The 19,356-nt window shown below is 52.7% G+C and overlaps 1 protein-coding gene across 4 annotated transcripts in view; it reads right to left on the minus strand.

Annotated features, from left to right (window-relative positions):
- Positions 1 to 19,003, minus strand: part of JAK1 (Janus kinase 1) — a 71,743-nt gene extending 52,740 nt beyond the window's left edge. Inside the window, exons 1-2 of one of the 4 annotated variants that reach the window (XM_040566413.1) lie at positions 18,867 to 19,003; positions 18,105 to 18,230 (exon numbers count right to left, since the gene is read on the minus strand). The gene's annotated coding sequence lies outside the window, so the exon portion shown is untranslated. Of the gene's footprint in view, positions 1 to 707; positions 723 to 4,469; positions 4,641 to 18,104; positions 18,231 to 18,866 lie in introns of those variants that run through there. The other 3 variants (XM_040566411.1, XM_040566410.1, XM_040566415.1) reach the window with 3 other exon arrangements.
- Between the last annotated feature and the right edge of the window lie 353 nt (positions 19,004 to 19,356).

Consider the following 19,356-nt stretch of genomic DNA (forward strand, 5'->3'; position numbering starts at 1 on the left):
CACTGGGAATTAATTCAAAGAAGGCAATTACTGTTGAACAGGAATCTTCTCCTGTTTAAAATAGCAAGAGTCAATATTACCTCAATATATGGAGAGGGAATTCAGCATTGGCAGGAGAGTCTGGGGCAGAAATGCACTGCAGGAATAAACAGGCCGTTTGGCCAAAGTCAGGCACCAGCCAGCAACAGCTGAGATTAAAACGAGGGACTTCAAACCCAACCCAAGGCTTCAAAACCCATCCAACGATGCGTTACGCGCTTATCCATCCCGCTCCTATCTTTGTGAGCCTTCCTGTCCCCTCCTCCAGCACACACACAACCCGAGCCTTGACTCACGCTAACTCTTACCTGCTGCAAAACTCAGAGAATTTAGCGCTGAACACCAAATTCCTCCAACTTTACAGCAAACTCTCAGTTATCAACAGTCCAGCTTGAAGGGGAAGCCTAAAGCACCTCGCAGAACAAACTACCAGACAGGTGCATTTAGGATGGATGCGTTTCCTGAAGCCAGTCACCCCACAAAGCCTGCTCGCTACTAGCGAGCCCTCCTGCCCCCTGGGGAGCTGGCAGCCGTGTCCTGTGTTTCTGGAAGGTGGCTGCGCTGCCATCAGAGCTGCTGACTGAGCAGAACCAAGAGCAGCGCTCACCCACTTCCACTAACACAAGCGATTTTCCTTTTCTTCGTCAGCTGCAACTGCATTTGGTCACCTTAAGCCTTCCGGGAGGTTCTGCATCAAGCACCAGCTCCGATTTGGTTGTTCCAGGCCTTCAGCACTGCCTCTCTCCTTAGTTCAGGATGATGTGCACATCCCGAGCTTTTCCATTAACTTCCGATTCTCCGTTCTTTCCCTTTATTTCCTATTTTTATCTTTCACTTCCTGCAGGGAAAAAAAATCTAACAATTCTGTGTGACAGGTATTTCAAAACATTAAGTAACAATAATAATAACCATATAAACAAACACATTTGTGTCACTATTGGCATCAAAAGCATGGTAAAAGGCCAATGCATGCAGTGAGACATACAGATTGCGCTTTTCCATGTACGAAGCTGCTCTTCCAATTTCACGTAGCTCAAGTTTTCTATCATTTATGCAGTTATTTATATCATCAGCTCAGGAACAACAGAAAAAAAATATTCTAGCCAGAAAAACTGTTTGAAGCTTTAAGCCCTTCAGCCACCCTCGTAATGAACAATTCTCAGGACCTACTCCTTAAAAACCCACCCAGCCAGGACATAAAAGCCACTAAATCACGCTTCCTCACTTCCCCCTCCGCTTTGAATCAAGAGCAATTGCAGCCGGTTTGCCCAAGAGAGCCAACATTACCCCACCACCACCACCCCCACGTAACCTAGCGGCTTTTAACGCCGTGTTGGCTCTTCCACAGGGCCAGGTGAATGGGAAAAACAGAATACTGGATGGGATACCCAACGCGCTGCCGAAAACATCAAATAAAGGAGCAGATCAATCTTCCCCTAATCTGTCACTTCACGCGTTGGATCAATGCTATAGAAACAGTTGGGAGTAACAATTTAGCTGCCAGACACCCCAAAATCCTGCTAAGACTCCGCTCTCCTTCTCTTCACGTTTCACCCAAGCAGCAGAACGGAGCGGTCGGTCCTTGGCAGAGCTTCCTCTGCGAACGGCAGGCCGTAAGGACTCACTGACCGAAACGCGCGCTGAACAGGAAAAGCCATTTTCTATCAATTTGGCAAGTGTCTGCCATTATCGATACCTGAAATGTAATTGCATTTTAAGTGCTTTCGAGACCCAGAGCAATCTGAGTGCGTTTACAGGAACAATGCCTGATCAGTAAGAAATGACAAACTGCCGTTCCTTTGTCGCAAGTCCAACTTGAATATCGACAGTTTATGACGAAATGTTTTATTCTGAATGATTTTTAGCTACCGATGGACATGAGGTAAGTCAGGAACCAAGACCAAACTCTGTCTTCTCTCTCTATCTCTATTTCTGATCACACTTTCTGGTTTATGGCTTCTGTTAATGACCCTTTTCAGATCCAAACACAAGCCAGTCTGAAGGGTTTGTTTTCATATCTAAACAGCTTAAGTTCTCAAAACAGTTCAAACACCTTCCTCTTTATGTAAACACGCAGGGCAGCTCTTTCTCGTGCAATTCATGCCCAACGCAGCATGCAGAGTCAAGGGTTCTCCATTCGGGTTTGTGCTGCATTTTGAACTTCTTCCTCGTACCAAAGCGAGCAGCAGCCAGGTGCCAGGAAACCCGGGGCCAGCTCTGCAGGGGAAAAAACGCCCTCCACCTCCACGTCGAGGGAGGATGGGGAGGTGCGTGGTAGGAAAGAGGTGAAGCCTTCCTGTCCGCAACAGCACGCCTGACAGTCAGGATGCTGCCTGAGAGAACTCAAAGATTTTTCCTCTCTGCACAAAAAAGGGAAGCTGCTCTCTGTCAAGTTAGGCTTTTATCTGCAAGACCAAACTACAGAAAAGTTAACCTAAATTTACCAAATTAGTAGCGCTTACTCTTCAAACCGAGAACCCTGGATTACCTCAGCCACTCTAGACATGAGGTAGAAGAATTAAAGTAACTTTAAGCTGTGGGCTCTGCCTACAAAAAAATGAGTTTAAAAGGTTTGTCGATTTTACCCACTGAGTCTCTCCTGTGACTGCTCACAGATACTTCACTTTTTGCTCTGCAGCTGATGCAGGTCTGCTTTCCAAAGCTTTTCTACCAGATATTCTCTCCAGGTTTTGTTTCTCATTTGTTTCCTAAATTCATTTAGCAGACAAGTCAATTTGGATATGCAGAAACAGCACACTCCCTATCAGTTCTGGATTTCCAGACTCTGCTTCTTATTTTTAAAGAAATTCGACATTAATTCCGAAATATTTTTGCAGCACGGAGACTTCCAGGAGTTGACAAGCTTAGATTCATTCCCGTTCCACGTTTATATTCTTGAGCAAATTTAAACCCACTCACTTTGACTTTTTACACGTTTTTTCACCTAACCTTTCCTAAAGGTCAAAAGCTCGCAGTTTTGCACTGTACGAGCGTAGAGTATTCTCTGTTCCACTGGGCTTTGGGGCAAGCGGCACGCAGACACTTAGACAAGTACGATATTCGAGGAGAATCGAATCACTATGAATATATTTACATAAAAAACAGAAATCTGCCTGCGATTGCTCGCTTGTAACACTGCAGACGACAGCAAGGGCTTGATGTGACCTGCCGGCTGCCGAGGCTCCTGCTCCAGGTTCCCAAGCACCTGTCCCACGGCGTCACCCAGCACAAACCCTGACCAAGGTGCAACTTCCTGCGTGTTTTACAAACAAGTGCCAGGAGGAAATGCCTACCGCTCCCCTTATATGGGCAAAACAGAACTTGCAGATATCTTCTGCACTGGCGATTCGAGCGGCACCAGCGTACACACCGGAGAAAAACATCTCGGAGCATCTCCTTCGAGCGAGCGCTAACCTGGGCCGACTGGAGTTAAATTTCAACGCTGGTGCGACTTTGACTGACTGCATCCTCCCTCCCCCCAAACTCTGCTGTACCCAGCTGGTCTGTTCTCCAGTCCCAAGGCCTCAAGACAGCCCTGCCGTGTTCCCCTGCCTCCACGCCAGGTCCTGTCCAAGCAGAGCCGGGCCCAGCCGGGCCCGCCGCACACCGCGGCTCTCGTGCCGCCCTTCTGCCACCAGCCAGACGGCTCCGCGGCGGGGCTGGCGTTCGGCCTTTTATTTCCTGGTTCTCCTATATAAGCTTTCATACGCGTTTTTTCAACCCTAACCCAACAGGAGGACCTAAAACAACAGGACACTCGGTTTTTTTCTCCCCCGCGCACACCGGAGCTGTGCTCCCAGGTGGCCGGGGAAGGTGGGCACGACTCGCCACACAGGGCTACCTGCTTCCAGGCCGTGCCGTACACCCACCGGGCACCGTCCCCGGGGGCAGGAGCACCCACGGGAGGTGCCGAAGGCTGCCCAAGGCTGGCTCTACCTGTGGCACTGAGCAGGCACCGCACCAAGCGCTGGGCCCGCATCCACCCGTCCAGGCCCTCGATCCGCACCGAGGCGTGAGGCAGCGCTGCCTCCGAGCCGCCCCACTCACAAAACAGAACCGGGGGCCCACAGGGGATCCGCGATCGGTCAGGAACACCCAGGCGGTTTGGCGTTTTCGTTGTTGCTTTGATCTTTTAAACTCCGACCCCCGTCCCGCACCACGCGGCCCCAGCCCGGCGCTGCTCCACGCCGGCTCCCCCCCCCCCCCTCCCCCTTCCACCACCCCCATTCCCCCCGCCCCACCGCGGCTCCCACCGCGGGCCCGAAGCCCTCCGAGCCCGGCGGGTCCGACCGCTCCCCCAGCGGCTCCCTCCCGGCTCCCTCCCGGCCGCCCCCGCCGCCCGCCATCTCCCCGAGCTTCTTCCCCCGCCGGAGGCGGGGGGGGGGAAGCGCCGGGCCCCGCCGCCCCGAGCCCCCGCCGGCTCCACTCACCGCCTCCTCCGCGCCTCGGGCGGCCGCTCCCCTCTCCCGCTGCCCCCGCGGGGCTGGGGGCGGCCGGGGCCGTGCGAGAGCCGAGCCGGGGACAGACACAACCGGAGAAGGGGCAGGAGCAGGGCGGCGGTCCCGGTACGGCGGCAGCCCCGGCCCGCGGAGCATGCGCTGGGCCCGGCCCGCCCGGGGGTGGCGCCCGGTCGCGGCCGCCTCCCGCTCCGGGGGGGCCGAGGGGCCGCCGCCATTTGGGGCGCTGTGAGGAGCCCCGTGAGGGGCCCCGGCCGGGGTAGCGGGGGTCGGCAGGGGTCTGCCTGCCGGAGGGGGGCCGGGTGAAGGCAGCGCAGCGCCCAGCTCTGCGTCCACAAGGGCGAAAGTCGGTAGCTAAAAAAGCCCGTCGGGCAGTCTGTGCCGACCGGGGGGTGTCTGCTGTCCCTCAGCCTTCGAACAGCCGTTCAAAGCCGTGTTATAAAATGTAGTTAGAAATGGGGTGGAAGGGTTCTCGTGGTCAAAAATTACTAACGAAGTCTCCCACAGCACCTAGGTGCAGGCAGGCGCTGCTGCCTGGCAGGCTGATGGTGAGACTTTTAACCAGGACTTGCCTGTTTCTTTCTTAATCCTAGCCAAAAAATCCAACGGAGCTTGCCTGAACGTCTTGCTGTTGCTTTTCTTTGGGCTCCTCATCTTCTGTTGAAAACAATACTGGCATAACGCTGGTGTGTTTTGATCCGCTTAAAAAAGAAAAAAAAAAAAAAGCCTGTCTCCACGCAGACGTGCACAACGCGGCGGTGTGAATACCTTGCTGTTTACACCGAAATGATGAGATAAACAATTCTCCCCTCTGCACAGAAAAGAAATTGGTTTCTTCATTGTGGTTTCAAACTCTCAAACTCACAGGAAACAGTCTGAGTGGAAGTAATATCAGTAAGAAAACAATTCACTTCAATAAAATGATTGCCCCCTTCCTGCACATGCACACACACCTGGCATTTTCTTCTGAGAGAAGAACCAGTCTCCAGCTGCATTTCACAGGAATTGTCCTAACAGCCAAATCGAGCATTAAAAACACACAAAGCAACAAACAAACAAAGAATGGTAAACCTGATTGCTTTCAACACAATGCTAGTTTCATGTCATTTGCCTTGGTTTAATCAGAGCATGCTGACAGCTTCTTTTTGTCGAGGCCTTCTCACGCACCAACAGTACATGGGTGTGCAAGTGCCTTTGCTGTTACGAAGTGTTTATACGCTGACCCGCTCATCAGTCCCAGCTCATCTGCCTCATGCTTTGGCTATCCCGATTTTCAAAGCTTTTCTCCTTGGAAATCACCCCAAAGCTTTTCGTCTCCCACACCAGAGCTGGGCGGCGGGGGCTGATTGCACATCACTGCATGTATGTGCATGTCCATGTGGTTGTAGTTTACAAACTAAAGATAGATGGACATGGATTTTTCTCCCCTCTCCCAAGAGGAAACAAGCCAGCACTTCCCCGCCCCTCTTTTCAGAGCTGTCAGGGAAACAGCAAAGTGTAATTTGGATGCTATTTCACGGTGTTCATCTTTTTTCCCTGCCACGTGGCGTTGTTGTCTCTGGATTACCAGTGCTCTGGGTGCATGGGTATGGCCCCGAGCAGAGAGCACTGGGGTCTCGCCCCATTTCCACCGTGCTTGTGATCTTTGCTGAGGTTGGAAGGAGAGAGGTCAAACCTGTGGCTGCAGCTGGTGGCACCTGCGGCCGTGCCATGGCTCTCGGGCCTGACTTTTTCTTGCTTTCTTATTCTGCATTCCCCCTTGATTTACCTGACAGGGCTGCACTTCCAGTGATTTTGTTTGACTCTTGTTAGCCCTTTCTGTGGCTCTGCCTGCATGGTGATAAAATCAGCTTTCCTTGGTGAGTTTTCATGCTTTGTAACATACCAGATCTCTATTACTTATGCATTACAATCAGTGTTCGTTTTCCCGGCACAGCTACTGGTGCTGCAAATGTCCTTAAATTCAGATCAGAGCTGCAAATCAAACCAAAGCCAAGAAGAAGGCTGTGACGGAAGGATTGCATAAGGGACTTAGCCCGGGGCTGCTCACAGAGGCCACAGCTCAGAGGAGAGCAGCTTTACCTCTGCCCCCATCTAAACCAGTGCTCAGAGCCTGAGACCATGCCCAGGGATGAGCCAGGCTCCCAAGGGCCACATCCTTCAAAGAGGGCTAAATTCTCATGTGCTCACACACCTCCATTCCAAAAACGGGGCTGGGCTCCTGTGGCACCTACAGTCTTAAAGAAACTGTGTGTTTAGTCTCCTAGCCCTGCCTACAACATGAGCTTTTTGCTTTTTCTCCTTAATTTCAGGACTGTGGTGTCCTCTGATTTCTGCTGGTTGTTCTGTGACATGTAGTTTTGGTGAAATCGACGCGCTTCTAGAAATTAATCCCAAAACTCTGTTAGTAACAGGATTTCCTGCCCATCCCCAAACGTAGTGACAGATCTGCCCATTTTCCTCATTGGGGCAGCACCAACGTACACCTCTCTGCTCTTTCCAGCTATCAGTTTCACAAAAATCTTCAGGAATTTAGTATTTTTAACACTGCCATCTCCCTGCTAAGTTGACTGGAAGCGACCAACAAGTTCAAAAGCTGTCAGCGGGGATGTCAGGCTGTCAGACAGGCGGACGGACAGACAGACTGCAGTTTCAGAAAACCTATTCCTTGGGAAAGCAGGCTAAGTGCTCAGACCCCCCAGTCTGCTTTCACCACAACACACCATCCTATGGCAAGGATGTAATTTTATATTAAAACATTGAAAGTAGTTTTCTCTGTGGAATTAATCACAGGTACTTGTAGCTGAATATGTTTTCATGCTCATAAAGCGAGTGGGCCTGCAAAGAGCTGCAGAAAAGGTCTTTGATGCAAAACATTTTTTCCTACCCCTGTAAGTACCGTACTGGGGTGGAGCGACAAGTCGGACGAATTACTTCGTATCTTACTTATTTCTTTATTTTGCAACTTCCAGGAAGCACTGATGTCCTCCAAGAAAAAAAAAATGTAGATATCTAGACTTGACTTTCTTGGTATTTGTGAATTAAAACTCAAATGAAATTCAAACGAGTTATCTCTTACAGCCTTCTTTAAAGAAGAGGGTGGGCAGTTATGTACAAATTTTCCCCTACTTCAGTTTTCAAGTTTCCAGAAGTCAAACTTCACCTCTGCTTTGGTTATCTTTGAAAAGGCGAGGTTTTCACACTATTTAAAACAGTATAAATGTTAAGAAAACTTTTTTTCCATAGCGTTTCAAACTACAGCAAGTGGCTCTGTGTACGGTAAAGTGCAATAAATCGCTGATGCCATCAGCTTGGAATTGACTGCACCCTTACATAAATGTGATTTAACACCATCTGAGCGGTTTCACTTGTCTTTGGTTTGTTCCTGGCAGTACGTCTGGAGTCTGGTTCTTCTCAAACGTGCTAGCGAAGATCAGGAGGAGGCAGGGAAGTCGGAGGAGCTATGTAAGGTGTAAAACTGGCCTCTGCCTTTCAATGTCAGCAATTCCTTACGTTGTAATGGCACTAGAAAGTATGCTGGCAATAATTTTCTGTGCTCTTGTATGCTTCTGCAGAGCATCAGGCTATGCTCACTGCTGTTCAAATTAGAGTTTATTTTTTAAATATTTTCATTTTTTTTTCCCAAAGAAAAACATTCTTCCAGTTTTCCCTCCAGGGATGGGAGTTACAAAGTAGAGCATGTCGGGGATTTTTTCCTTAAGATCATCAAAACTGATCTTCTCACTCAGAGCTATTTTTCCTAAGGCAGATGGCAGGAGCTGTTCCCAGCCGGACCCACGCCAGGCTGGGCTCGCCCCGCGGCCGTAGTGCGAGGAGCAGCCGGGACACGGGGCCGGAGGAGCAGGACCAGCACCACGAGGCAGTGCAGAGCTGGGCCAGGCAAAAAGGGTGCCCTAAACCATCCGTTGGATGCCTGTCAGTGGTGCAGCGGGGAAATTCGGGCAAGACATTCTCCCTGCAAAGCCTCCCCGTCGGTGAAGTGGATAGTACACCATCACCACACAATATCTTAGGGAGTGCGAGGCCCCCGGATACTGCAGTGATGGGGTGGGACTTGCCCCGGGGGCTGTATAAATAGATATGCAAGTGCACAAGTCCTTTCATCTGATCTGTTGCTGAATTTATCTTAAACTTCCTGTGCTCACATAACATGCGTGAAAACGTGTTTGTGACACTGCTTTCAGAGTGCTTGTCTCTGCTTGGAAAAGCAAGTGAGAGAATTTATTTTGAGACAGCTGGAATGTGTGAATTATTTCTTCCTAATTAACTACTTCTAAATACTGTTCTCAACCCCAACCACCACCAGCACTTTTTTTTAAAGCTAACTGGGGTTTCTAATAATCTCCGTCTGGGAAGGCGAGGTACTCCTTGTTGATGATCTAAATTTACTTTGAAAAAAAGCTCAAATCGTGCCTGTCCAAAGCAGTCCCTGTTCCCAGGGTGCTGTGGCAGCCGCTGCTGAAAGCCAGGCTGCGGGGGGATTTCCTGCTCAGGGCCTGCGAGCTGGCAGAGCCGCGTGGGAAGCCGAGCACGTAGCTCTGCTTCCCGACTTCCCTCTTCCCTGGCTGGGGACTGGAGCTCGCACGCTTGGCTCTGAGCTCGGGAGCGTGGGGATGCTGCTGCCGTGCCTCGGTCCTGCAGCGGGAGCGTTCGTGTTGCTACCTGCATTTGTCTGCTGTTTTTTCCTGTTGCCAGCTTTCTGGTTCTTCCCTGTCACCGAAGCAAAAGTATTATCTGGATTTTCTTCAGCTTTCTCTGATGAAAATATACCAGTGGCTGGCATGCTGCAACCAGTGCAGCCCAAAGCCTGTGGCTTGTCCCAGACGAAATGCAGCAGAGTGGTGGTGGTGGCCAGCTCCAAACCCCACTCCTGATCTCCTTGGTCTCTGCTGGAGAGCAGCAGTTTTATGTGGTGTTTGCCGTATTCCCCCTTCCTTCTGTCGTCCGGAGAATTACCATCATGTTTCCAGGAAGGGTGGTGTTCAGGGTCAGAGAGTCACAGAATTAAAGAACCAAAGAATCATAAAATAGTGGCACAGGGGGGCTTAGAAATAAGAGCTGGATGGCAAACTCCAGATCTGGAGATCTGTGGACTTTCCAAGCCCCTTAAGACGAGCGGTGCCACCACCAGGAGGTCAGCGCCCCCGTCTTTGCCTTCCTCCTGCCGCGCTGCTTCGGCACGGACACAGCGCATGCAGCAGGGCTGCGTGTCCGTCTGCGGGGTGTTAGGGGGGAAACGGACAGTGCCAGCGATCGTGGAGGTGCGGATGGTGAGGCTGGAGGGAAATGAACAGTGCCAGCGATCGTGGAGGTGGGGACGGTGAGGCTCGGGCCCGTTCGACGGCTGGGCTGCAGTAAGAGCATATTGCTGTAGTGCATTTCGGTATCGTTAGCCGTGGGGCCAAAATATTCTGACAGCATTCGGGTTGCAGTGCAAACTCCTGTAAAAAGAGCTGATGTTGCTGTTAAACTCCGTGGAACTTAGGGAGGTGAAAAGCAGTGCAGGATTTGTCTCCCGTTTATGTAACTGCTTGGCCTCTTTAGCAAAGCGCTCTGTATTTCACTTAATAGTTTTAAAAGGCTGTGGTGTGTTTCCTTACACTTATCTGAGTTAAAAGGGCAAAAAAGTGAAAAATCCTTAGACTAAGAAGGAGCTGAACAGATACTGTGCTCCTCTAATCATTGCCAGATAAAACACCCACTGTGGGGTTTGATTAAAATGACTTTTCCTTTAATGGGGATTCAAATGCAACTGCAGCAGCACGTCCAATTTACATCCAAAATTAATTAGGCTTCATTAGCAACAGGCCTCTGGAAGCTTTAATTTCCAGAGTCCCCTGGAGCATTGCGTTTCACCCCAGAATGCAGGAAGGCTTCGGATGCTGGAGGGGCGGCGTCACAAGCTGTCCCGAGAAGCTGTTGTTCTGCACAGGATGGAAGTTTTTCTCAAAAACAACACATGGCATTTTTTTATCATTCTGGGAACATGAAGCTGACACGTTTAAGGAAATCGCTTGTAAATGAAATGCACCAAATCGGCGGGCCAGCCCGGGCAGTGGTCAGGAACATGGGCATGGAGCCTCGCTGCCTCCTCCTCACCGCTTCCCTCGGGAAGAGCCGCTTCTGCTCGGCTGCTCCAAAACGCTGACCCAAAGGGCACCAGCGCCATCGCGTTTCTCTTTGTGTGCTTCTGTTAAAGTCACGCTCTATTCCATACCCACAGGACGTGAGACTCCCAGTTAGAGAAAGCAGAGAAACCCCTGGAACTTCAGAGCTACGACCAACACCACCAGCCTCACCTCCTCTGCTGGCCCTTTCCCCAGGGCTCTTTGCTGTGAGCTTTTTGCTAGCACCAGAATTAAACCCTCTGGGCTGGTGCTGCCCTTGTGCCTGCAGCCCTGGACTCTTTCCCTTGAACTTTCCACCCTCATCACCCCCGGGTTGGTCCCAGCAGCAGGGACTAGACCCACGGCTGGGCTCCGCTCGGGCAGAGCAACAAGACGGTGCCAGGATGGGGTCCGTGGCTCTGCTCTCCATCTGCCAGCACCTCTAACGGCAGTAATTTGCTCTCTCACAGGCTTATTTTTAGCCAGCAAGAATCTGAGGCTTTTGCAAATGTTTAAACACATGTCTCTCTTGAATTATTCAGTGTACTTTGCCTGCTTCTGGAGTTAATTAAAATGGAGGGCAATCGATAGCAAGCTCTCCGGCTCACCGTGGGGAGGCGGCGGCGGCAAGGAGCAGCTGTGGGACCGCTGATAGCCTCCTGTCCTCTCCATCCCTCCCAAGCCACCGGGCTGCCACTGCTCTGCTCCCTTGACAGTGCTGGCCAGCAGCTGCAGAGCACCGAATCATACTGGGTTTGCCTTAATTTAAGGAGACCGATTTGTGCACAGCACTGGGGATGGACGTGTCCTGAGCCGCACAAACCAAGGGCGTGGTGGCCGCGCCAGAACTAAAACCCAAATCCCGTGGCATGGTCCGTGTGAGATGAGCACGTGTCTCACAACTGATGCAAAGCGAGCACTGGAGCATGGCCCAGAGGATTTGCCAGGTGCCTGAGATGTGTCCTCCTTCTTCTCGGTGGCTCCTCGTGGTCTTTGGCTTTACAGCCAAGCGCTTTTGCCTGGAACAAGAAGGAGTCGTCTGCCTACCACCCTCTGCAAGAGGTGAGGGGCCATGGAGAGGCTATTTTAGCTCAAAAGCCGGAACCTATGGTGCCAACACATCTCTGCACGTGGTGGGTGCTCAAGGGGTTTAGGCAGAAAGAGCCCCCCATGCCCACCTCCTGCTCGCAGCCAGCAGCTGCGCCTCTTTGTTCCCTGTTTTCTGCTACAGCTGAACAAGTTTTTTCCCAGAGTCAGATGAACCTTCCCCTGTATCTCTAAAACGAAGACCAAGTGCAGCCCTCCTCCTCTTGAAGTCGATGGGGAATCTGGGACTGGGACCAGAGTTTCACCTTTCATCTGAAGAAAAGCGCAACGTTTGGTCCCAGAAATGGTAATATTAGCACAATACAAAAGCGTGACCTTCTGTAGGAGTATATTCATCCACACGTACCTCCGTGCCCTCTCCTGCTCCTGTGCAATGTTACGAAGAGCAAACTACGTATCAAGTCAAACCATGCCGAATTTATCACCTGCCTGAACGCGGACACGACAGCAGTGGCTTTGGTATTGTGCCACAACACCCAGTTCCTTGTGAGGAGTTCTGTCCCCAGCCCGACATCGATTAATGTCAGTCTCCCTTTGTGAATCAAGCTACTGACAGAAGTCTAGGGTTTGCACACTATCTGAGTCAGGAGGAACCATCAGTGGTGGACAGAGATACCTTTATTCGTTCCTGTCAGAGGTGGAGGTAGATACGGGGATGCAGGGGTGCTGTGCAGCCAGCTCTCAGCCCCCAAATGCTCAGCAGTGCCTAACCCCCCCCCCCACCCCCAACCCCGCGTGCTTTGTGCACAAGCAATGTGAGATGCGGGCAGAAATATTTTATGCAGAAGGCAAAAACGATCACGTCGTCCTTTGTTCAGGCAGCACACTCGGGGAGCACTTTTCCCCGTAGGAGGCACGTGCCGTTGCCATCCCTGTTACTGCGGCGTTTGCTCCACGTGGAGAGGGACCCCCCTCACCTGGCAGCGGGAGCGGGGAGACAACCACGGCACTCCGCTGGGAACAGCTGGAGGGGAACGCAGCTCGAACACGTTCATCTGGTTTTATGCTAGGTGAAAATATCGCCACAGCTGAGCTGAGCATGCTTGTCACGAGTCCATGTTGAATTCCCTTCACGCTCGTGAAATTTTGCAGGCGGCGTGCTGTAGCTGGGATTGTTTTGGAGCTGGTATGCCAAGAAAATACCCTTGGATCTGAAGAAAAATAATGTTGCAGGGCTGAGCTGGTAACGTTTCTGATCACTCCACTAGGCTTCACCGGAGTCTTCACCAGCTTCTTTCCTTTGTTTGTTTGATTTTTTCACTCTAGTTTGCCCAACATTTCTAGGCTCACATTCAGGAATTGCTTAACCTGACCTAAAAACAAGCTTGTCATCGTTACATTCCAGGGCAACTAATAGTTGCACTTATCAAGACGTTGCAGTTAGGGTTCTTGATTTATAGAAATGTTTAATCAAGAAGGCCTGGACTAAAGTTCAAGTGGAAGTGCTTCGTGCTAGCCAGAGACAATTTGAATGAACAGTAATTAAAACAGTGCCTGATTCATATGGGGCACTGCTGGACTTTGGAACGACAACTGCATGCTTGGAACTCTGTTGGGATGGATTCCTTTTCCTTTTAGTACAACCACAGCCAGGTCTGTTGGTGCTGATGCTTTCTGCTGTACAGTAAGTCACATTAAAAAAAGAAAAAAAAAGGGGAAAGGCAAAACCTTCACCTGGTTCCAAGGTTCAGTGCTAGCAGACAATGGATGTCTTTTATCCCGCTGTTGTCAGAGGCAGATAGCGGCTGGCCGGCTCCCTCGGAGCAGAACTTCTACCCTAAAAGGATGGTTTGTGGACGAGAGCCAGGAGCCGAGCAGCCGTTCTGGTCTGCAGCCTCGCGGCCCCGAGGAGATGTGGCAGGAGCAGAGCTGCTGTTCTTCGGCGAAACGTGGGTGGGACAGCGACAGCCTCCAGATGGGAAAAGGGACTTTCCTGGTGAAAAAGCCTGAGAAACGCTGGGGCAGAACAAATCCATCCAGAATGACGGCTGAGAAATGTCACGAGAAAATCGCCTTTCCTTGGCACCAAAGCTATACGTTGCAGAAAGTTTTATCAGAGAACGGACGGCCCTCCGAGAGCTTATTTTTGAGAAGAAAGTGATGTGATATATCGCTGTGTGCATGTTGTTTACATCTTGCTTTAACACAGTTCGTGGGAGGAAGTGTTCCACTGCCAAAAAAGACTTGATAGCTGCATTGTTCGCGTGTAGCAATATTTAGACATAGCAAACCCACAAGTATTTATAATAAGTCTGTCCGATTATGATATCAGTCGGAAGCTACAGGAAAAGAGATGGACGCTGTGTCCACTGAGCAAGAAAGGGAGATAAAGGCTCCCGTTAAATCTGATCAGAGAGGTGCTGTTCTGAGGCACAGACAGCGTTTTCAGTTCCTGTCCCATGCCAGAACTCGAAGCTGTGCTTGTTTTAACAGGAAATGAGAATCACAATCAGGAGCCCAGAGGCACTGTCACTTCAGCTGGCAGCTTCGCTCTGGCTTTCACCAATACTCGGTGTGGCAGTTACCGCATCTCACTGAGCAGCCTGCCTCGCTTATCCGCCCTTAAATCTGACTCAAGGCTAGGCAGGTAAGGAGCCTTATTCCGTGCACCCGCTCCACAGCGAAACTTGCATCTGCCTCCGGGCAGTTATCCTGCTCCTCGTGGGGAAGAGAGACCTGCCCGTGCCCGCCTGCAAGCCCACGAACGCTCCCACAGCCCCTCTCATCTCCCCTGGTGGGACTTCGTGTGCAGGCTGCCAGCAAACCCCGAGCAGGGCACGGCCGGGAAGGGGCAGCGCAGGCGTCTCGCTGCCGTACGACCAGGGACAACCACGGCCGCTGCCTGCTGCCAGGTGACCCCCTCTGCCTCCGGGTGCTCCTCCTGCCCCGGTCAAGGGGTCCCTTCGGGCTTCGGAAAGAGGCAGAAAGGAAGTCGAGGGTTGACTGCTTAGATTTTAATCTATCTAGAACTTTAACTCTTGTTAGCAGGATGTCTTTTTATCATCTGCATGGTTTCTAGTACAACAGAGCCCTCCTCCAGACACAGACTCGAGCCGCTATCACAACACCAGTAATAATTTCCCCCGCGTAAATGACGCATGCTGGCAAAACGTTCCATCGCAGCAGCACAGCCCCGACCCTGGCAGGGCTCGCAGACGCAGCCAGCGGCACGCTCGGGCAAACACCTTCCAGCAAAGATCAGAGAAATAGCACAAAGCGTGTAATTGCCACATTGGAGCAGCCGCTGGCTGAGCTAATCCTCTTCCGCGAGCGGCAGCAGTGCGGGGCAGCACAGGGCAGGCCCCGGATGGTTCTTAATCACCCCGTCCAGAATTAAGAGCCTTCTAAGTGCTGCAGGGTTAACAACCACAGGTAGTGTCAGTATCAAGAATAAATCGTGACCTCTGCAGGTTTCTGCATCAGCCTCTGCAGGCTGAGGACTGGATGTTCCCCCAGGGGGACACTGGGGACAGGCACACACCAACACACCAGCAGGCAGGGGGGACACTGGGGACGGGCACATGCCAAAACACCAGCAGGTCCCTGCTGGGCTCCCACCAGACCCCACAGGGCTGCTCGCTGCCCACCACTCACGACCCCGGTACACACACACACACACACCTCGGCCGCCGAGCACTGCTGGCTTGCCACCCACACAACGATGACAGACTCGAGCTTCACCAAAAGCGGGGGCCCCAAAAACCGTCTCTAGGTATTTTGTTGGAACTGTGACAGAAGTTACCCAAGGAAGTTGCAGTCTCGTCGGCCAAGGCAGAGAAGCCCCAGCCCCAAGTGAGCACCAGACGCCCCACCGTGGCTGCACCGCCTCCCCGCTGTGCCTGCTGCAAGCAGCCGCATCGCCCTGGGCTGCTGGAAGATGTGAGATGGGCCCTGCCCCTCTGCCCACTCCCTTGTAACAGAGCGGGTGGGGACACTAGCCGGCTAAAATCATGCTGTCTTTAACGAGAAATATGTAAAAGTATCTACAAAGATACTGTATAGCTGCAGAGTCGTTCCCATTTTTCTGGTACCACCCACTGACCCACACCGCCTTACCTCTTCTCCCAAATACTCCCCCAGCCGCACAGGACCCCACTTTTGGGAGCCTTATTGAAGCTTCTCCAGCACAGCATTTCTGGAAGGTCAAACAGACAACTAAGAGGCAAACTCCCAATAAAGCACAATTTTTATTCGAGTCAATCTTAAGTTTTCTTAACCCGTGACTTTTACATGACAAGGTATGTTTAGAACGAGGACACTTGAGCAGGATGTCGTGTGTACATCTGTCCGTCAGCTCCTGGAATCAAAGGGATGGGGTGCGGTGGGCACGGGCCCCGTGAAGCTCAGATGGCTGCCATCCTTCAGTTATCACAGTACTGTACCTTTACAAGAGACAGCATCAGCACTGTGATAACTGAGCCAGGGCAGCCTGTCAGTCATCGCGGCCCCTCCATGCACTGCCAGGTGCTTCCTCTGTCTTCTCAGCCCTTGCACGCCTCCGAACCCCAAATCGCCCTCAACGGGTGCCCAGCTGCCAGATGAGAGGCTCAGGAGTATTTAACTGAAGTGGCTTTGCATGTTGGGCTCCAGCTCAAAAAATTATCCAGATAATTAGCGCTATCTTAATGACCGCGGTGACCAAAGCAGCCTTCAAAATCCAATTCACCAATGCTGGATGTAATGGAGAATGGTTAATGCTCTCTACAGTTAATGCTGGAGAAAATGAGGGTACCCCTTCTCTCCATTAAACTCACCGGAGCTAGAGAGCAGCGCTTGGTTTATGCTACTCAAGAACCGAATGTCATGAACCAGACAGTCAGCAGGCAGATGTGGCCGCGAGCCAGGTTAAGTCGGCGGAGCTGCACCGTGTGTGCGACAGCCGAAGGCTGGGATCACGACCAGCACGAGTAGAGGGCAGCACCACACCGCGACCGCGCTGCATACTGCACCGAGCACGCCAGGCGCTCGCCCAGGCAGCGGAGCACTCTGGCAGGCGGTGGAATTTTACAGCGCCGCGAACACGTTCAGCTGGGCTTCATCAGGGTTTGTCACATGCGCTGCGAGAGCTGGGATCGCGGGCGTCCACTCCTGTGCCTACCGAGGGGGCTCCGACGGGAGCAGTGCCGGACGCCGAGCAGCCAGCTGTGCTCACGAGGGACTGCAGCTGGAAGAGGCAGAACGGGTGCCTCAAGGCTCTGCGGGCTGAAGTATGCAACTGGAACTTTTAGGTCACAGGATCCAAACACAGAATTGTGAAATCAAAACTTACACCGCAAGTCAAACTTATATCAACCAGTATTTTGCACCCCACTTTTTCTTTTTAAACAGGTATTGCTGAGAAGATCATGGAACTACTTCTACTCACACACACCTCTGGTTAAGGGAATCACGTTGACTTCTGAAATAATTAAGTTTAAAAAATAACACATTTTTTTTACACAGAAAAAGTTAACGTGTTATTATAAAAAGTTAATTTATGATGCTGATGGACTTCCTCAGTACAAGCTGCTCTTGTATTTCTAACAGCAGGAAGCAAAAACTCCAGACGTGGTTTACTGCTCTAAATAACTTACCTGGAGAAGAGCACGTCTGGAGATGTTAAGTAGGTTGTTTTCAAAAGAGAAAGGCGTAACGCTCAGACGGATCCAGCTACCAAAATGGTGTTTTACAAGTTTTTAACGGAAGAGGGCAATGGTGAGACAAGCAAGAAATATCTGAGGAGAAGCACGCAGTGGAAAAAAATATTTGTACATTTTAAAACAAACTGCAAACATACATTACATAAAAAGGGGACAGTCAACAGATTACGCAATACTGACGTCAGATGATGACACAGATGACTTAAACATATACCCTAAAACTTGCAGATTTGCCACCAATTGTAACTAATTACATCATCTGCTGCTGGAAGAAAAAAAAAAACACCAAAAAACTTTGTAAAAAATGCTGAAGAAAATCTGTACGTACAGCTGTGACTTTTGGAAAGGAAGGGACGTGCCCAACAAACAAACCATTTGCTGCCACTCTGAAGCGTTTTCACACCACACTGTTCCAGCAGAAAAAAAGTCTACCCATTTCAACAGAATGGAAGAGCAGTGGAATTGGGAATCCCACATTTCGGAGGCCGAGGCGGTTAGAGAAGAGCTGCTATTTGGCAGTTCAGGTGTGTCTTCATCTGAGCCTGAAGATTTTATCCTTGCTCCGGCGGTTACTGGTAGGCTGTTTAAAGAAGATCCGTGACCGCAAAGGTGAGCGGTCCCACCCAACTCCCCGCCACACCGCCTGTTCCAGTCACACACCTATTCTAACGTGCACCCACTCGTGGCTGGTGCCATTTTCCCCCCAGAGGATCCCGCTCCTGTTCCACACAAACCTGCTGGGCCTCCTCACACGCCGATTCTCGCGCTGCTCCAGCCGGACCACGCACACGGGGACTCCATGCAAACAGGTGTGGGAAAACGCAAAACTTGGCTCCTCGTTACCGTCTCGAGAACCCTCCCTGCTTTTCAAACAAAACATTTAGCTAGTTGGGCACCCAGCACACAGACTCGTGCCACGGCCAGGACGCTGCGTATTTCCATAGGGTTATTTAAGAGTATCTGATTGTTAGCATAGGCTGCCACCCCTTGTTTCTGAAAGCCTCCCAGCTTGGCCTGGCTGCTCCTGAAGCTCCGGTTCCCCCTCCAGCCCCCGGGGGCCGGTTACTCGTTGTGTTTTCGCGTTGTTTTGCGGGCACGTTCCCTCAGCGCGGCCCCGCGGCCCCCTCCCCACCCGGGCCGGGTACCAGCACCGAGTGCCGGGCACGCCGCGCTCGGCAGCGACCCGGGGGGGGGGGGGGGGGGGGGGCTCTCGGTAACCCGGCGGCCCCCAGCGCCTCGCCCCTTCCCTCCTCGGCCGCCCCCCTGAGGCACGGCCGCGCACGAAGCCCCCCCCCGGAACCCTCCCGGCCCCCCGCAGCCCCCCACCCGCTCTCCCCCTCCCACAAAATAGCAGTGCGCAATGGGGGGGGGGGGGAGGGGGAAGAAAGCACCGCGCCCGGCCGCGCTGTCGGAGCCGGGGGTCCGGGAAGAGGGGTGGGGGGTCCCCGCCGGGCGCCCCCCGCGCCCCCCTCAGGGCCGGGCCGGGCCGGACCCACCTGCGGGCTGGCGGCGGGGCCGGGGGGGCGCCGTGACGCAGCACGGGCGGGCGGGCGGCGTGAGGGCCGCCATCTTGGCGTGTTTATGGCAGCGCCGCGCGGCCATGTGATGCGCCCGCCGCTTCCTGGGGGAGGGGAACGGTGGGGGGGGGGGGGGGGGGAAGGCGGCGCGCGTCGGGCACGCGCACGGCGGGACACGCGCATGGCGTTCACGCGTGGGCGCGCAGGGTGCCCCCTCACCGCTCCCCCCCCCCCCCCCCCCACCGAGGGGGCGCCCCGCGGTGCCGCCCCCGGGGGTGCGTGAGGGGGCGGGGGGGGGGGGGGACGGGCACACGAGGGGATCGGGGGTCCCGCGGGGGCTCCCCGTGCCGCCGGAGCTCCGTGAGGCGGCGCCGAGCCCAGCCCAGCCCAGCCGAGCCGCGGGGGCCCCGTCGGGCGGCGGCGGGACTACAAGTCCCAGGGTGCCCGGCCCGAAGGGGCGGCCCGAGGG

Source organism: Cygnus olor, chromosome 8, assembly GCF_009769625.2.
Source record: "Cygnus olor isolate bCygOlo1 chromosome 8, bCygOlo1.pri.v2, whole genome shotgun sequence".
Lineage (NCBI taxonomy): Eukaryota > Metazoa > Chordata > Aves > Anseriformes > Anatidae > Cygnus > Cygnus olor.